The sequence below is a fragment of the Oryctolagus cuniculus genome, chromosome 1 (genome assembly GCF_051225735.1).
Source record: "Oryctolagus cuniculus isolate XC-2025 breed Fujian yellow rabbit chromosome 1, ASM5122573v1, whole genome shotgun sequence".
NCBI classification, from domain to species: Eukaryota; Metazoa; Chordata; class Mammalia; order Lagomorpha; family Leporidae; genus Oryctolagus; species Oryctolagus cuniculus.
Window position 1 is genome coordinate 86,804,938 of NC_142867.1, and position 17,582 is coordinate 86,822,519.

The 17,582-nt window shown below is 39.0% G+C and overlaps 2 long non-coding RNA genes across 9 annotated transcripts in view; one reads left to right on the forward strand and one right to left on the reverse strand.

Annotated features, from left to right (window-relative positions):
• The window catches only part of LOC103349689 (uncharacterized), a 109,151-nt gene that overhangs the window by 2,513 nt on the left and 89,056 nt on the right, over positions 1-17,582 (forward strand). The window lies entirely within an intron of this gene.
• Positions 14,848-17,582, reverse strand: part of LOC103349685 (uncharacterized) — an 85,022-nt gene continuing 82,287 nt past the window's right edge. For all 4 annotated transcript variants that reach the window (XR_016233904.1, XR_016233902.1, XR_001793859.4 and 1 more), the window contains one exon: positions 14,848-15,099. This is a non-coding gene — a long non-coding RNA (uncharacterized LOC103349685). The remainder of the gene's footprint in view (positions 15,100-17,582) is intronic.

Genomic DNA, 17,582 nt, shown 5'->3' on the forward strand with positions numbered 1-17,582 from the left:
ACTTGTCAATCCAGGATCACACTGATAATCCAGAGGGAAAGAAACAAAAGCCAACTCTTCTGATTCTTACATAAAACAAGGAGAAATTTCACCCCTTTTGTTGTTGTGTGTGTCTAAACCAAGGGAGAACTTCAGAAAATTGGGATGTGGGTGAAAAATCACAACCAACATGGAGAACTACTTTTTAATGTTATGTTACAGAATGAGCATATGTCATAAAACATTTTATGCCATTTTTTAAACTCTCATGTCATAATAATTTTTGCTTGTTTTGAAATATTCTTTTTAAATGTGCATTTTTTAAACACAGAGTACATAAAATCATAGACTTAAACATTCCATAATTTATTTAAGCATTACTCTGTTGCTGAATCTCTAGGTTGTTTCTGGTTTTTCATTGTTGTAAATAATGTAGTGATGAGCTTCCTCATCTTTGAGCCTGGAGCTCCATCTGGATCTCCTACACGCTGTGGTGGGGGCCCAGGTAGTTGGGAGATTTTCTGCTGCTTCCCCCAGCACGTGCACTGGAAGCTGGATCAGAAGTAGAGTAGCCTGGGTTCTGGGTGCCAGCACTGCAGGTGGCAGCTTAGCACACTGATCCACAATGCTGGCCCCTGCAAAAATATTTGGTAGGAAAGTTTGAGTAGGAAGACAGGTGAGAGCAATGATTTGAAAGCATTCAGTCTCATCTGCCATTTTCCTGTGGAAGGCCTATCAGCAGTCCACTTAGCTCTGCTCCCCAGGCCCTCCCCCTCCTCTACCTTAGTGATTGATCTTCTTCTGTTGAAAGATTTCCTGATACAAACATTTGTCCAAGTGCCCATGGTGCCCTTTTATACTTCTTCTCACCATCAAGCTTACTACTAAATGATTTAAATTTTTTTCATCAAAATTTGAAACCCTTAAGGACAGGGATGGAATTACACTTATTTTTTATCCTCGGCTCCTGGCTCAGCCCACTCGAAGTATTTAAAAAAGAGAAAGTAATGAGTTTTCACTCATACTTTCCTAAATATTTCATGCATTCTTCTAGGGTATCTCTTTTGAATGTCTATTAACAGCTACAGGATCTTATAAAAGGACTTCAATAAATATTTTTGATTGAATTGTTCATAAACACTAATGCTTCAGAGCAGTAAGATTGGGTTCATGTCCTTATCTGCCATCTGTTCCTTTTCTGACATTGCATATACTAATTATTACAGTTTGGGACTTGCTTGTTTTTTTTTCTCTCTCTTTCTCTCTTTCTCTCTCTTTCTTATGAACAATCTTGCCATAAACCAGGGGTGTGGAGAAGGTTGAGAAAGCAAAACAGTTTTATGCTCAGCACTTTTGAAAGAAGGAACCCTGTCAATGACGTGCTGTAACTTTTGGACTTGATATGATTTACTTCTCTAGATACTCTCGTTCAATTGACATACGAGCTGGGCCCCTCTATAGTTCCTAAATAAAAATCCAATTGAAAAAAATCAATTACTAAAGATATTTTAAAAATTCCATTGCTTGAGACAATAGATCATTTTCTAGCATTTTGCCTTTTTAGACTTTTTTTTTCTTTTTCTCGGGACACCCGATGTATTCGGATTGCTGGGAGAGAGCTACATTATTTACAAATTTGCAAATGCTGTAATTTGCTTCTTGCACAAAGGAATTTGCACTTCACACAATTGTAAATTGATTGCTCTCTTGGAGCTGTTAATTAGATTCCTGCTATTTTTGCCTGTGGCCCAAGACCAGTACTACTCCAAAGGAGAAATAAGAGAATCTGATCCAAAAAAGCTACTGATTTTGTTTTCATTCCTGATTACCACCCCCTGCTCTCTCATCACTTACCCCCATCAAGAAAATTATCCTTACCAACAATCATTTTTCAAAAACCAGCATTCCACCAAGATTCAAATCCCTGTCAATCTTCTCTTCTGACCCCCTGCCTTGGAGTTTTCTGCAGTTCACCCCATCCTAAAGCAGAATATAGATGAAAGGCCTGCAGGTGTGGAGCTAGTTGGTTGGTTTGGCCTGCAAAATGTTAGCCTATGCAGTGATTTAAAAGATAACAGTATTATTTTCAAATATTTATAATCTAGGAGACTTCTTAACAGCGAAAATCTAGATTTTCAGTGTCTTTTGAAAATTTATCAAATGTGGTCACAGTGGGCTTATAGTCATCCGCTGAGCTCAGTGCTTGGACATACACCAGGTAGTTTGCTAAGGACTCTGACACTCCTAGCTGTTACCTTTTGTAAAAAAATATTTTATCTATCTATCCATCTGTCCATCTATCTATTTATCTTTTTGAAAAGGAGAGAGAGAGAAATCTCTTTTACTGGTTCAATCCCCGAATGCTGACAGAGTCTGGGGCTGGACCAGGGTAGAAGCCAGGTGCTAGAACGCACTTACTGTTAGGGTGAACATCTGCCCTCTCCTGTGTGTTCCAGTTTTGCCATTTTGCTTACATTATATTCTTGACCTTTGTAGGGATTAGTTTGCTACTTCTGGAAGTACAGACTCTCCAGTCTCTAAGTTACTGATTGATCTAATTGTCTCTTTATCTTTGAATATGAATTAAAAATGAATTTGTTGTCTCTTAACTATAGCAAAACCTGAGGGCAGGGACCAATTACAAAGAATATGTATGATATATGATGATATCAACTAATATGCATGTACATAGTGGGAGATATATATATACACATATATTTTTATATATGTGTGTGTGCATGTGTGCCTTATGCAGCTAACTGTGCTCCTGATCCTAACTCTGCCCATATACACATTTTAACTGTGGTTTTAGGATAAAGGGGCCTTAAGGGATAGGACAATAATAGAAAAGCAAGGAAGCCATGCCAGATGTACTGAGAGCATTTTCTTTGATGGGCAATATCACATGGAGGCTAAAAGCCCTGCCTCCAGAGTCAAACATGAATTTGAATACCGACTTTGCCCCTTACTAGCTACAAAGAGTCTTCAGAAGTTCATGGGAAATGCATGTTAATGAAGGGGGAAAAAATCTGCTGTATGGATTTCAAATATCTTTGTGCAAAATAAATTCATCTTTTTGTTCCATTTTTTCACAAACTTTTTGAAGCACTCTCGTATATGACCTTGGGCAAGTTACTAAATATCTTCAAATTTCAATTTCCTCATCTGTAAGATTAGATAACAACTCCACCTATCGCAAAGGATAATTACAATGATGGAATGAGATAATGCATTACAGTGCTCAGCAAAGCGACAGGAACAGTGGAAGCTCTTAATAAGTGTTAGCTGTAAGCACTGCAGAAGCCTGTTCTGTTTGCCACATTCTGTGTGACCTTGATCTAGGTACTTAACTTTTCTGTGTTTCAATTTCTGCCATCTGAAAAAATGAGGATATTAGGATTAGCTTAGTCATAGAGTTGTACTGATTAACTGAGTTCTATGTCAATAACTTCCAAACAATGTAAAGCTTATAAGAAATGCTACATAAACCCTATTATTAAATACCATGGTCTGGAGATTTTCTTACTGACCTCCTTTTTTTTTTTTCAGTGAAAATCTTTGATTTTTGAGATAGTTTTTTACAAAAGTAAGATATTGTAGGAGTAGTAGAAATAACAATGGATAGGAAGTCAAGAACCCCAGGGGTTTAGTTCAGTACTGCTGTGAGCTACATGACATTGGGCCCCAGATTCTTCATCTGTTAAATGTGGAGGGGTAGATAAATTGGATCAGGGCTAGATCCAGGTTCTGTGTGGACTAAATCTTGTTTAATAAGGGGATGCTCTTTGAGCAAAGAATATAAAATGTGTGCATATTTAGTTATGAAACAAAACTTATTTAAAATCAGCAACACAGTCACAGTGTGTTTTTAAAAGCTGAAAAATACCATAAAAATCACAAAATCCAGATAGGTGAAAAAAATTTTTTATTAACTGCCTGATACAATCTTTTGTTATTTTTTCTGTACATCTCTGAGGCTGTGTGTTCTGATTTCTTCTTCATATGACTGTGAGTTTTGCAATATTATCTGCTATAGAGAGAATGAAGAGATAATATGATCTTTTCCTTCCCATACATTCTCAATGCTGAAAGCCCCTGTTCACTACCTCTGACCCTCTGCCTTTGTGGATACTTGGTAAATTTGCCTGGTCAGCAGTGGGAGTATTATTGGAATGTGTCTGCTTTTGAGATATATATACTGAAATGACTGTGATCCTCATAAATAGAGCACACTAAACCCGAGCTAAAGCTATCCCCAATTTCAACTTCAGTTTAGCCAGATCAAGAAAGATAACCACAGCTTCTCCAATGCCTCTAGCATGAGTGAGAGTGAAGGGGCAAGGTATGGCCTTTACCACTGGTGGCTGAAAGAGCTTACTTTTGGAATTTAATTAAAGCTATGACCATGGAAGTATATTGCCTGGACATCTCCCCAGGGACCAGTGTTAGCGATGGGCCCTGAAGTTGAAACTTCATTAATTCGTGATTAATCCATGTCTGAACAGAAAATTGGGAAGATTCATTTGGATTCTTTAATTCTGAGAATTTGTTCAGTCCTAATAGTCCTGTGAGAATCTGGTGTAAACAGAGTGGAGCATAAGTAGGAGAATGTCTTCAATTCGTCAGTGAGAAAGTGAAAGCAACTCTACTCCCAGAAACCCCTAGAGTTGTGCTGTTATTTTTCCTGTGAACCTGTTCACCTCCTTGATATTCCAATTCATCATCTCAAATTCTCAACATCTTTCTTTCAGAGATGAGGAAACTGAGAATTATTTTCTACACGTTAAAGAAAGATCACTGTGAAATACACTGACTGTTAGGGTATTAAAGAGGAGAATGGATGAGCAAAAAAGAAAAATCCATGAGAGTAAGGCAGTTTGGGAGTAGAATCTAATTAATGGGAGCACAGTGGGGTCATGATTTGTTGACTTGGTCTTAAATTCACTAGCATTCTAATGTGAGGGATTTGCAGAGAATCAACACACAGGACCAAGGCAGGATGGAAGGGGACCTTAGAAGGTAACAGTCTCCACTTCAGTTTTCAGGTCCTCTGAAATCCAGACTTTGAGCATCTTCAGAGTCAGTTTTATTCATCTGAGTATTTGCAGTACTTGGAATCTAAGAAGGTCCTCAAAAAATGCTGTCTGGATGAAGATTGTATGTTTTGCAGTTTGTTAACTAGAAATCAAGTGAACATAATTATTTTTATCAAAAAAAATCCCAAATTGTCTTAAAATTATAAACACATTTTCATGCAAAGGTAAAATTGGTCTTGTTAGTAAGAAGATAATCTTTGTAACAAATAATGATGAGAACAAAGACAGCAACTTCAAAGATAAAATTTTGGCTGGTGGGGAGGCATTCCTACATGACCTGCAAGCTTGGAATCAAAATAGTAACTTGTGAGATTCTGGAAGGCTGAAAGTTTGGAAGAGTATGCTTAGAAATTTATACTGTTCAGATATTCCTTGATTCAACCATTTATTTGCTGAATTCTTGCTAAATAATAAGTACTGGTGATAAAAATAACAAAAGACAAGCTTATAATCTAACAATGAAGTTGAACCATTATCTCTGCCTTGATACAGAAGAGAAATGGAAAACGGAGAATAGTATAGGAAAAGAAAAGGGATTATTAGCAGAGAGCTCAGAAAGATCTTTTGGACATTTATATCTATAACTGGAAGCCTCTCAGTGGTAGTGTTGGAGAGATTAGAAATAGAATTCTTCCTGCCTTTCAATGCAATTTACACTGTTGATCAGAGGTAGGATTAACCCCTATAAATATTGGAGAACAATACAGAATAGTATAGGATGAAATTGTCACCCAGTTCCATATTCAGTACTTAATTCATGTTTGCATTCGTAAGTTCACTTACTCAGCACGTGTTCATGGAGTGCTTACCATGTGCCAGGTGCTTGGTTGGTCAGGAAGATAGAGTGATGAACATGAGCATCAGAATTAATAACCTAGGAGAGAAGATGGATGTACAACACATAATGCTAATATGTAATGAGTGGTTGAGTAGAGAAGGCACAGGAAGGTTATCTAACCTTGTCTAGGCCTCCGGAGGAAGAAAACATAAACTCAAGTAGTGGTCTGTCCCCTAGTTTTTGATGTGACTCCCAGATGCTTCATTCAGGAGGTTCTTTGCATTTGCAACTCTCATCTTAATGTTTTTATTCTCACTCACTCTCTCTTTTTCTAAACTTTATGTATTTTATTTTTATTTGAAAAGGACAGAGAGAGAGAGGGAGGGAGAGAGAGAGGGATCTTACATATGCTGCTTCATTCCCCAAATGCCTGCAACAGCCAGGGGTAGGCCAGGCCAAAGATAGGAGCCAAAGTCCATCATTTTATGTAGTTCTTCCTCCAATCACAAAAACTCCTATGGATCCTGGCTTTTTACAATGCAACAAATTTTCGTGCTGGCTACAATCTTTCTTTTCTTTCTTTCTTTTTTTTTTTTTTTTTTTTTTTTTTCTGAGAAGCTTTATCCCTATTAAAAACTCACCAGAATCTCTGGCATTCTATTGCACAGCAAAATTACTATAGAGAATGCTAAAGTCCTGCATTATTTTTTTTGAAAAACCATAAAAGAGATCATTTTGAATGTCCTCGCCATAAAGAAATGACAAATGTTTGAGAAGATGGATGTGTTTACCTAGATTTGAACTTTACACATAGTATACATGTATAGAAACATCATATGGTACTCCATGTTAGGTTTTGGGATTTTAGGGTTCAAAGAAGGAGAGGAGGCAGCTAATTAATGTAAAGACTTTATTTTAGCCACAACAGAATAGGGAGAGTAAAGAAAGTGTGAGGGTTGAGACAGCTCAGACAGAGGCCTGGGGGTTTGAAATTAGGTTTCATTCCCTTTGAGCAGCAGGCAGAGTCCCTTTTTAGGCTGCTTGTTGGGGGAGGTGCAGAAGGCTGTGTGGACCCTGATAAGGTGGGTGGCCCACGTGCAGAAAAGCTCTTTCAATGCATTGTCTTAACAGTGTCTCCAGGTGCAGGGCTTTCCAGAGCAATAAACATTCTACCAGCCTTTACATTCTCTACATGCTGCACCCAGTTTCATCAGGCCTGGGAGTTCAGGCCCAGTGTTCTCATACCCCATAAATAAGTCGAATTTTTATATTTCAATTAAAAGCAAAAAAAAATTTAGGAAAAAATGGTCATAATTTTTTACCCTTTTTCTGGATTAGAGAATACCATGTAACTTTATTGTCTCATGTTGGGTGATTTGTGCTTAGCCTGCTATTCTGTTGAGTTCCATTTGTGTATGTGCAAGTTATATGTGTTTACCATTTCTAATATGCTCATCCTCATATTATCTTTTTCAAGACAGTTAATTACTTGAAGGTAATCCTTATATCTCTAATCTCTATTCTCTAATCCTATGACATCCATAGTGGTGATAATCATCATAGATACACTAACAGAAGCAACCACTACCATTTGATGAGTACTTACTATATGCTAATCATTATGCAATAGCCTACATAACATTATCTTGCCTGGTAGTTTTAAAATCCCTATGAACTGATTACTATGAACTCTTTTACATATGATTTATAGGAATTAAAAATTTAGTCACAGTCTCATAAGAAGGAGATGTGATATGAACCCAGATTTTCTTGGTGGCACCAGCATTTATAATGTTATGTAATTCTGCCTTGGCATTATTCAGTTAGATATTATTGTAAATATTTTCTTAACTAATCCTCTGTGTAAGGTTATTAAACTGTGAAGCCTTCAGACTTAGATTTCCCATACATTCACAAACTATAGTTTGGATACTCTGTTAATTGGATATCCAAGAGTAGGAAAAGAAGTGTCCATTATTCCCTATTCTAATATTTTATTGGCCACTGGCATGTTACTCTAAAATAAGGCAATTGAGTTATCTTGGCATAAAAAAAGCCCTTTTGTTAGAAAATCAAGTTGGGACCAGTGCTGTGGCATAATAGGCTAAGCCTCCACCTGCGATGCTGGCAACCTATATGGGTGCCGGTTTGTGTCCCAGCTGCTCCTCTTCTGATCCAGATATTTGGTATGGCCTGGAAAAGCAATAGAAAATGGCCCAAGTGCTTGGGCTCCTGCACTCACATGGGAAAGCCGAGGAAGCTCCTGGCTCCTGGCTTTGGATTGGCCCAGCTCCAGCCGTTGCAGCCATTTGGGGACAGAATCAGTGGATGGAAGACCTTTCACTCTGTCTCTCTCTCTCTCTCTGTAACTACACCTCTCAAATAAATAAATAAATCTTTAAAAAAGTCAAATTAAAATTCCAAATGTTTGGGTACATTCATTGGAGTGGGATAGCTGGATCAAATAGTAGGTCTGCCATCCCATTCCTTGGAATTTACTCAAACCAAAAGAAATCAGCATACGAAAGAGTTATTTGTATCCCCATGTTCATTGCAGCACAGTTCACAATAGCTAAGACATGGAATCAACCCAGATGTCCATTAATTGTTGACTGGATAAAGAAATTATAGTATATATACACTTTGGAGTAACACTCAGCTATTAAAAAAAAATGAAATCCTGTCTTTTGCAACAATGTGGACGCAACTAGAAACCATTATACTTAGTGAAGTAAGCCAGTCCCAAAAGGACAGATATCATATGTTTTCCTGATCTGAGATAACTAGTAGAGTATCTGAAATGTAATGTATTGGAGTGAAGTAGACATTTTGAGATTTGATGATTGTTTACAGTCCTTGTCTCTTTCATTGAGGAACAGTTTTTTTTTTTTCTCTTCGTACTATTTGTTGAACTCTTTTACTTAGTGTAGGGCTAACTGTACAATCATTAAGTAAACTGAAAATAGAACTTTATAGGAATTAAGAGTGGGAATGTGAGAGGGAGGAGGAGGAAGGGTTCGAATGTGGGCGGGAGGGAGGGTGTGGGGAAGGAGTGTCACTATGTTCCTAAATCTGCATGTATGAAATACATGAAACTTGTATAACTTAAATTAAAAAATCCATTTTTCAGATGTAAGACTAAAGATTCCTAGGCATTAGGGTAGTCATGGAAATAAAATGATGGGCATGATGGAGATGCAGTTGATTAAATTTGCAGCAGGTGTTATGATACAGCACTTTGATGTAGCTTCCTGCTAATGCAAACCCTGGGAAGCAGCAGATGATGGCTCCAGTGCTTGACTTCTTGACACCAATGTGGGGGACCCGGATGGAGTTCCTGTCTCCTGGCTTGGCTTGGTTGTTGCGAGCATTTGAGGAGTGATCAAGTGAAAGGAAGATCTCTATCTCTCCTTCCTGCCTTCTCTGTCTTTCAAATAGTTAAAAATAAACATTTTAGGAAAAAAAGTTGATAAAGTTGAGGGAAAGGATAGAGGAAACAAGTACTATTGCCATTTTTACATGCTGTACCAGGGAGGTCTGGGCCTATTGAAATTAGCTGAGATTAGCTTCTTGAAAATGAATAAACTAGTCTCCACATAATCTGCCATATTTTGAGATGCTCATATCAATCTTGTCCCATCCATATCATCTTCTAAGGCAATCTTCCTGCTGGTGGCCATATTCTAAATAGCCATATTCTATACCATGTGGTTGTCCTTTGTCTCAGGTGGCTGGGATAGACACTTAACTTGAAGACAGCCATTCTTTAACCTGGCCAGTCAGCTATATGCACTAGCTTAAATTGACAGTCTCGCCCAATCAGATTCCTTTCGAAAATTGGCATTGGAAAACTAGAATACGCATGCAGTTGGCAGCAATGTCAGATTCTCAGAGGTTGTCATGAACCATATGCAAACTGAAACTATGAAGGAATAGAAGAGACAGAGAGTAGAGGGTGAGGAAGCTGGTTGGGGAAGAAGGGTAGTCAATATGCAGAAAGAAAGCAAAGCAATCAGGACTGACATTTACAGCTGCCTTAAATCCTGGTGCATTTCCACTTCCAGTCCCTGTGTGTCTTTGTCATAATTCCCTTCAACCAGTCTAATCTCCACTGCTAATTTTGTAAAATAACTTAAGTGTCTCTGTTTCTTTCAACCAAAAGAGGAAATCATCCCTCATTTCCATGTCAAGCACTGGTTAAGTATGAATATTACCCTAAGTTCTCATTAGTAAATGGATGTGAAAGTCCAGACATTCCAAAACAAAGAACTAGAACTCACTGGGTGAGAAAACCCCGTTTTAGTTTTTGCACATAAAAATTTTTACAGCGTATGTTTCATTAAGAAAGCATGCTCAGCAAAAAACCTCAGACTTCTTAGAAACTTTTTTTGTTGTTCCTAGTTGCAGTAATTTATTACCCAGACCACTTGTCTTCTGCAGGTTTAATGTTAAAGTGGTTCTAATATGTCTATGCTGTCAACTCCCTATAAAGAAAACGTTGAGAAACAGAGGCTTTTCTCCCTTTCTACCCATTATCCTTTGTTCAGACTTAATGCCTGCAGGTCCAGTTTAATGATTTTCCAGAGTTTATGAACCAATAGATTAAAAAAAAGGAAAAACAAACAAAAATCAAAGTTAAGCTTCCCAAAAAGTTTCTAAGAACTAAACAGTCAAGAAAAAGAAAAAGTGATTGAGGATATCTTTGTGTCAAGTTAAAGATCACTGTGGTGGTCTCCATGGTTAATAAAGGGGTCCAGGTAAATCCTAGGAGGATATCATTTTATTTGGGAAATACTGTCTAAACACATGTATAAATGCTTAAATAGACTCAACTTGCCAGATGTGGAATGTGCCTGAACAACTAACTGATCTATTTTTGTACAGCCAAGCAGTAGCTTTAGAGGAGTTCATTTCAGCTGCTCACAATAGATGTGGAATTTGTTTGGTTTCCATTCCTGTGCTTCATATTCCTCATCTCTGCAGGAGCCAGGACCCCTTCCTGTCCTTTCTCAATCTCTCTCCCTCTCTCTCTCTCTCTTTCTCTCTGTTTATACTGGGCTTATTCTAGAATCAGCAACCCTTGAACCTAGTTTTCTATCTCATAGCCAAATAATTCTTAGGATTTGCTAAGCCCTTAGAAAATAAAGGAGGTACTTCACTTAGCTTGTGGGGGTCACCTTTGCAGGTATGGTGAAGAAGAGGCAACAGTCTCCCTGGGCAATACTAGAAGGGTTGTTGTTCTGTTGAAATTGCTGTTGATGAAATAGCCCTATTGTTTTTTTATATGTACAAGACCTGTCACTTTGCATTTTCTATTTCCCAGTGAAGACATGAACATCTAGAAATTCACATGTCTTCAGGGAACTAAAATGGAAACATTCTCATATTCTACAAGTGTAATTTTAACTGTGACCTAAAATGTATTTCCTACAACTCCTATAAAGGTGAAGTTGAAATTTTCTCATTAGTTTTCTACCTCAATATTGTATAATCTGGTCACTCTTCAGAACTTCTTCAAATTTCATTTTTTAGCACTTACTTTGTGGTTTCTTATGAGGATTAAATAAAAAGATACACATAAAGAGCTCAGAACAGTGTCCTTCCTATTATGAGCACTTGATGAATGTTGACTCTTTTTATTATTTTAAAAAGCTTTCATGCAACAGCAATTTATTTTTCAACAGACATTGAAAATTAGTTGGATTTTAATGTCTTGGGTTCCCTGATACTATTTGCCAAGTCAGTTTGTTTTGATTTCAAAGAGTCTCAACTGCCTGATAACATGCATGGTTTATTATTAAACATCTTTATTGCATTTGTGTTTGCAAAGTACATTTTTGTCGTCTGTTAGTCTACCCAGTCACATCCTGAGATAGAGAATTCAGTGTCAGAGATACTGTTTGATAATGAAGAAGTTTAGGACATGGATAAATTAAGTGACAAGAATGTGCCTCTCGTTCTAATCTTTCTCCAAATGAAGAAATATGATCTTCTGTAGAAATTGGGCTTACCTGTGTACACAGGTGAGTGTATTGTGTACACAGACAGATGTATGTGTTCTGCTCTCAACAAATTCTCTTTTTCCTAAACTAAAGACAGGTCATTCTTTAAGCTTTTACTTGAAAATTGCTAATGAAAAGGATATATTGTTCCCATGTAAGGGCTGGAACTCTGAGTAGAGCACTTTAGAATACTTCAAGAGCTTTGTCTACTAGTACCAGCCACAGCTAAGGAGGCCTAGTTTTACCCTGCATGAGGCAACATCATTTTGTGATATGAACAAATTCACAAAACCAAATATTCTCTATGTTTTCTATTTGACCTAAGCAAGAACTTGACCATGTTATAAATAGGTCTGGATTTTATAAGGGCAGGGCTAGTCTGAGAAGGTCCTTCCTTTGGGTGGTGTAGGGGAGAATAAAGCTCCACAGGGTCTCTGTCTTCTCTGCCTTTATGCTTGCCTGCTGTTTATAGAAGCCTATTTGTGAGTCTGCCCCATCATCAGACTTATTTGTTTCCTGATTATTTACCAAACGAAGGACCCAGGCTACAGGATATTTATACTATTGTCTATCAAAGCCTTCACTGGGAGAAGAGATAAGCAATTCCTCTGCCAAAGAATATTGAGGCCTGTGAATTATGAACGCACATGAAAAAAGTCACTCATTGCATTACCAGGTTATCAGTAAATGATTTTGTTCGAGCTAATGATGCAATTCATCTAGGTTGGTTTCACCTTCCTTTGATGTCTTGAATGTAATTCCTACTTTTCATCTATTGTTCTTAGCAAATTGTAGAGTGGCATCCCAGGTAACAAGGAGCTGCAGCCAAGCCTCCTGGAAAATTTGTCCTCTTTTGCATAAATGAAGAAGTGTGTTCAGCCAAACAAGGTATGGGCTTTAGATGGGGAGGGTAACAAAGAGGGATGAGATTTTTCTGGATAGGAAAAATACAACTGGGAAGGCAGAGGTCTTAAGGTGTTGGTCTCATGGTCTCTGCAGGCCTGGTGCTGCCCAAAGCAGTATCACAGTAAATTGACAGTTTTTCTCTCCAGATAAGGAAACATCTTGGGGTGAATAGAGGCTACAGCGCCATACTACCAGCTCCTGAGCCAGCTCAGCATTTGTTCTCTTTGCTCTACGTCTTCAGAGCTTCAACTCACTCCTATTCTGGAGTGAGTTCAGGTGCGCAGAGCTTACAGATTCCAGTGATAGGCTGACTTTGTGTTGCCACTGCTTCTGGGTTTCCATAAGCAGTTTGCAACAACACGTGATTTCAAAGCCTTCTAATGTTTCTTACCTTTTGTCCTATTACTTGTCTGATCTGCTCCCAGTTTTTCATATTCAAGTCTCCTATGTCTTTTAGTAATCTGCTTCTTTCCACACCATTTGCCCTACTTCCTACAACCTCTAACAACAAACTACTGGACCCCAGTGTCTTTGCTCTGTTGTTCACCTTCTCAAAAGTCCCTCAACTTATCTGGATAGGAGAGTAGAAAGCTGATTGATTGGTTGGTTGATTCATTCATTCATTCATTGCAGTGAATGTCTAGTGCTGACTTGACTGAACATGGCTTGCTTGCTACGTGTAGTTCATGCTCCTTCCAGGGGGAAGTTATGAGTGAGATTTTGCCCAGACACAGTTGGGCCCTTCTGTGGTTAGTACTGCTCATGCTGACTCAGCTATTGCTTAAGCAAATAAAGGCAACTGTCTTCACAGAGTGGCCATGAAGACTTTGGTGGCATCCATGTGACTGAAAACTTGCAGGTTACCTCTGTTCCTGTCCATGAACAGAATGTCAACCCCAGCCATACTCTCCAGAAAGAAAAGCCCATTTTATTGTTAGACTGTAAGCTCCATGAGGGCACACATGTGTCTGGCTTTGTTCATTTAGGTATTCCAAGAACCACAGACTGGTATCTTTTCTATTGTGGGTGTTCAAGAAGTCTTTATTAATGTGAATTCCTGCCTGATGAAGTTTTTCCTATAGCATTGCATAAGGCGCTTTTCCATTAAATAGCATAGAATCAAATGAGTATGGCAGAGTAGATTTTAATAAAATAATTATGATACACAGAAAAGAAGATGATTGTATCCATCATGGTACATGGTTTGCATGAATATGAGTTTCTGAGGGCAGTAAACACATCCCAGAGAATAGGATTAGGAACCAAATAAAATACAGTAAAATTAATGAATACCTCAAACATGAAGGGTAGTCAATAAAGAGAAAAATATGTATATATATATATAAATAAAATTCTTATTTTTTTTATCTATTTGAAAGGTAGATTCTCACAGAGAGAGAGAGAGAGGAAGAGGGAGAGAGACACAGAGAGAGTTCTTCCGTCTACTAGCTCATTCCCCAAATGCCAATACAGCCATGGCTGGGCCAGACAGAATCCAGGAGACCAGAACTCAATCTGAGGTCTCCCATGTGGGTGGCAGGACTCAGTCATTGAGCTATCTACTGCCTCCAACAATGCATTAGCAGGATGCTGGGTTAAATGTAGAGTAACTGGGACTTGAAATGGTGCTCTGATATGGTACACAGGCATTCCAAGCAATGACTTAGCCCACTGCACAACAATGCCCAACTCTATTTTCCCTAATTATAGAAATGTGAAATTGATAGAGTCCACTGTGTAGCTGAAATACCAAGTATTTTCTCAGAACATAGTACTATTTCTAAAAAAATGTTAAAAACAAGGATTTAGACTATAAAGTCCCTTCCAAATTTAAAAGTTATGAATTATGATTCTGAATGATCAAAAGTTATAAAACATAAATAAAACTGAGAACTTTATTCCCTCTTTGGGGAGTACATCTTGAACAAAGAATCTTAACTTCAAGTCTTTGGTTGTACTTTCTTATATCTTTATATTTTCTGAGTCTGTGTGCAAAAGTTTTGTATGTGTGCATTCCTACTCTGAGGAATAAGAATTTATAGTTTTCATCAAATTTCCAAGGTAGATTGAGACCACAGAAACATTATTCATTAGGATATAATATTTTAATTATCTCTTTTTCTGAAATGATCTATTTATTTGTTTATTTGAAAGGCTAACAAAAAGAGAGAGAGAGAGAGATCCGCCATCTTCCATTTGCTTCCCCAAATGGCCCCAATTGACAGATCTGGGCCAAAGCAAAGCAGGAACCAGGAACATCATCCTTGTCTTCCGTAAGGGTGGCAGGCGCCACACTCAGGCCATCTTCTTCTGCCTTCCCAGGCACATTGGCAGGAAACTGGATGGAATACAAAGCAGACAAGACTCAAATCAACACCACAGTACGGGGTTGGCTTCACAAGAGGTGGCTTAGCCCACTGTACCACAATGCTGGCCCCCAGACTATCTCTTTATAACAAGTAGTGAAACACTTCTATGTGTCTGGTATAAGGCTAAATATTTCTATACTTTAATTCATTGAACCCTAACTTCATGAGACCACTGCTTTTCTGAAGAGTAAATTAACTTTCTCGAAGTCATACAGCTGATAAATGGTGAAACCGGAATACCAATCCAGGCTGAACTAAAATATCCTGCTTTCATTCATTACAGAGAACTAATTTCCTTTTTGGGGTAGACAGATAATTTGCCAAGAACCAGAGCCTTTTCTTTCTTAGCCATCATTTTCCCTTTAAACCATGCTTTCTTTAGGAATTGCTTCCAAATTTCCCTAAATCCTCACCACACTCAAGCAGCTTTCCACCCTGGAGCCAGCCTCTAAAACATAGAAATAACCCTCTCCAGACAGCTCAGCTCAGTTTTTTTCCATTGTACAAATAGGCTATAGTAAGCGTAATTTTGTCTTATGCGTCCATGCTAGGCTCAGGTCTGGCCACATGGCACAAATGGACAACCCATGCATTTGGAGAGCCTCCAAGAAATCCATCCCAAGCACTGAATGGCCCTGGCTCTGTTTCAAGATTTTACTAACCTTCCACAAATTGTGATTCCAGACACGTTTATACCTTGGCCCCCAGGATAATGGAAGCCACAAAAGAGGTAAAAATTAAAATGTCAGTCCAGCTGGGTCCACGATGTGGGCCAGCAATTACAATGGGTCACTTGGTGGGGTGCACATGGATGCTTCCTGCAAACGGGGTCACAGAGTAACCCAGAGCAGTTTCCTGGCTATTCCTTAACTCTGTAAACAGTACACACCGCTTATCAACAGTAACCAAGATTTCAGTAAGCAAAAGTAGAGATCGGAAATACAGTTAAAAACTCATCAGAATTCACCAGTGTTGTGATTCAGCTACCTGTGCCATTATTCAGGAATCACGGACCTTGAGGTAGATACGTGGTGGCTGGAGACTCAGCATTATTCTCTGCCCAAGCCAAGAGTAAAGATTACCCAGACCTCTCCCCATTTCCTCCAGATGCTGAAGAATGAGCGTTTTGCTGGGCCACGGCAGATGGAAAAGTGAATGCCCATGGTAAAAGTGGCACCTGCGAGGTCATTCACTCTGCAGGATTCTATCAAAGGTTCAAAGCATTGACCCAAGAAAAGTAAGTGAAACTGAGGACCAAAGTCAGAACTGTGGGTGAAACAGAGATTGAGTGATGTGGGAATCCAGACATCACCAGTTTCCTTACCTTCTTTATTTTCTTTTTTTGACAGCAGAGTTAGTGAGAGAGAGAGAGAGAGAGGGAGGGAGAGTTATAGACAGTGAGAGAGAGACATAGAGAAAGGTCTTCCTTCCGTTGGTTCACTCCCCTAATGGCCGCCATGGCTGGTTCTGCGCCGATCCAAAGCCAGGAGCCGGGTGCTTCCTCCCAGTCTCCCATTGGGTGCAGGGACCCAAGCACTTGGGCCATCCTCCACTGCCCTCATGGGCCACAACAGAGAGCTGGACTGGAAGAGGAACAACAGGGACTAGTACCCAGTGCCCCAACTGGGACTAGAACCTGGGGTGCCGGCGCCGCAGGTGGAGGATTAGCCAAGTGAGCCATGGCGCTGGCCACCTTCTCTATTTTCATTCTTTAGAGCCCTAGCCACTGAGAGAAGCCCCTCATTTGGCCTGAAGTAATCTGCTGGGTTTTCTGATTTCAGCATCTGAGATGTAACGTTTGCTGGGTTTGACACCAAGCACTCTAAGTAAGTGGATGCCTTTTCTTCTGGGATGCCAGGGGGAAACTGAGGTTACTTCAGCAAAAGTTGCCCTTCTGCCAGTCTGTGTCCTATTCTTGAGAGGCAGCTGGTCAAGTTTACAAGGAAAACTGATATACAGCCACAAAGGTGTTTGATTCAAATGTTTGGCTTTATCTTTGTATATCTTGATATAACACTATGGATACAGGTTATTTTCTTTCAGTGCTTGTCATCTGTCTTGTAATTGTTTTTTTATTACTTGGCTTCCCTCTCCGTAAGATCATAGACTGCATGGGGACAGTCTGCCTCATCACTATATCCGCCATAGAATCGGGTTTTTGAAAGACATGAATAAAGAAAGTCAAGGCAGAAACGTCTTCTCGTTTATGTCCTAGGAATAGTGAATTCCTATCAGCTGAGTAAAATGTGGGTTCAATTGCTCGGGAGTTTTAACTGCCAGTGGTTGTTACTGAGTTTGTATGATGTGTAAATGTAATGTTGGATATAGCTGTAAGTTTTGGAATGGGAGCAAGTTTTCAGGCTGCTTTGTCTGCCAGCTTTCATTCTTCCCTTGGGTAACTCAGCCAATTCTGGTGTGGGAAATTGCCCTGTCCTTTACTCTCAGCTCATCC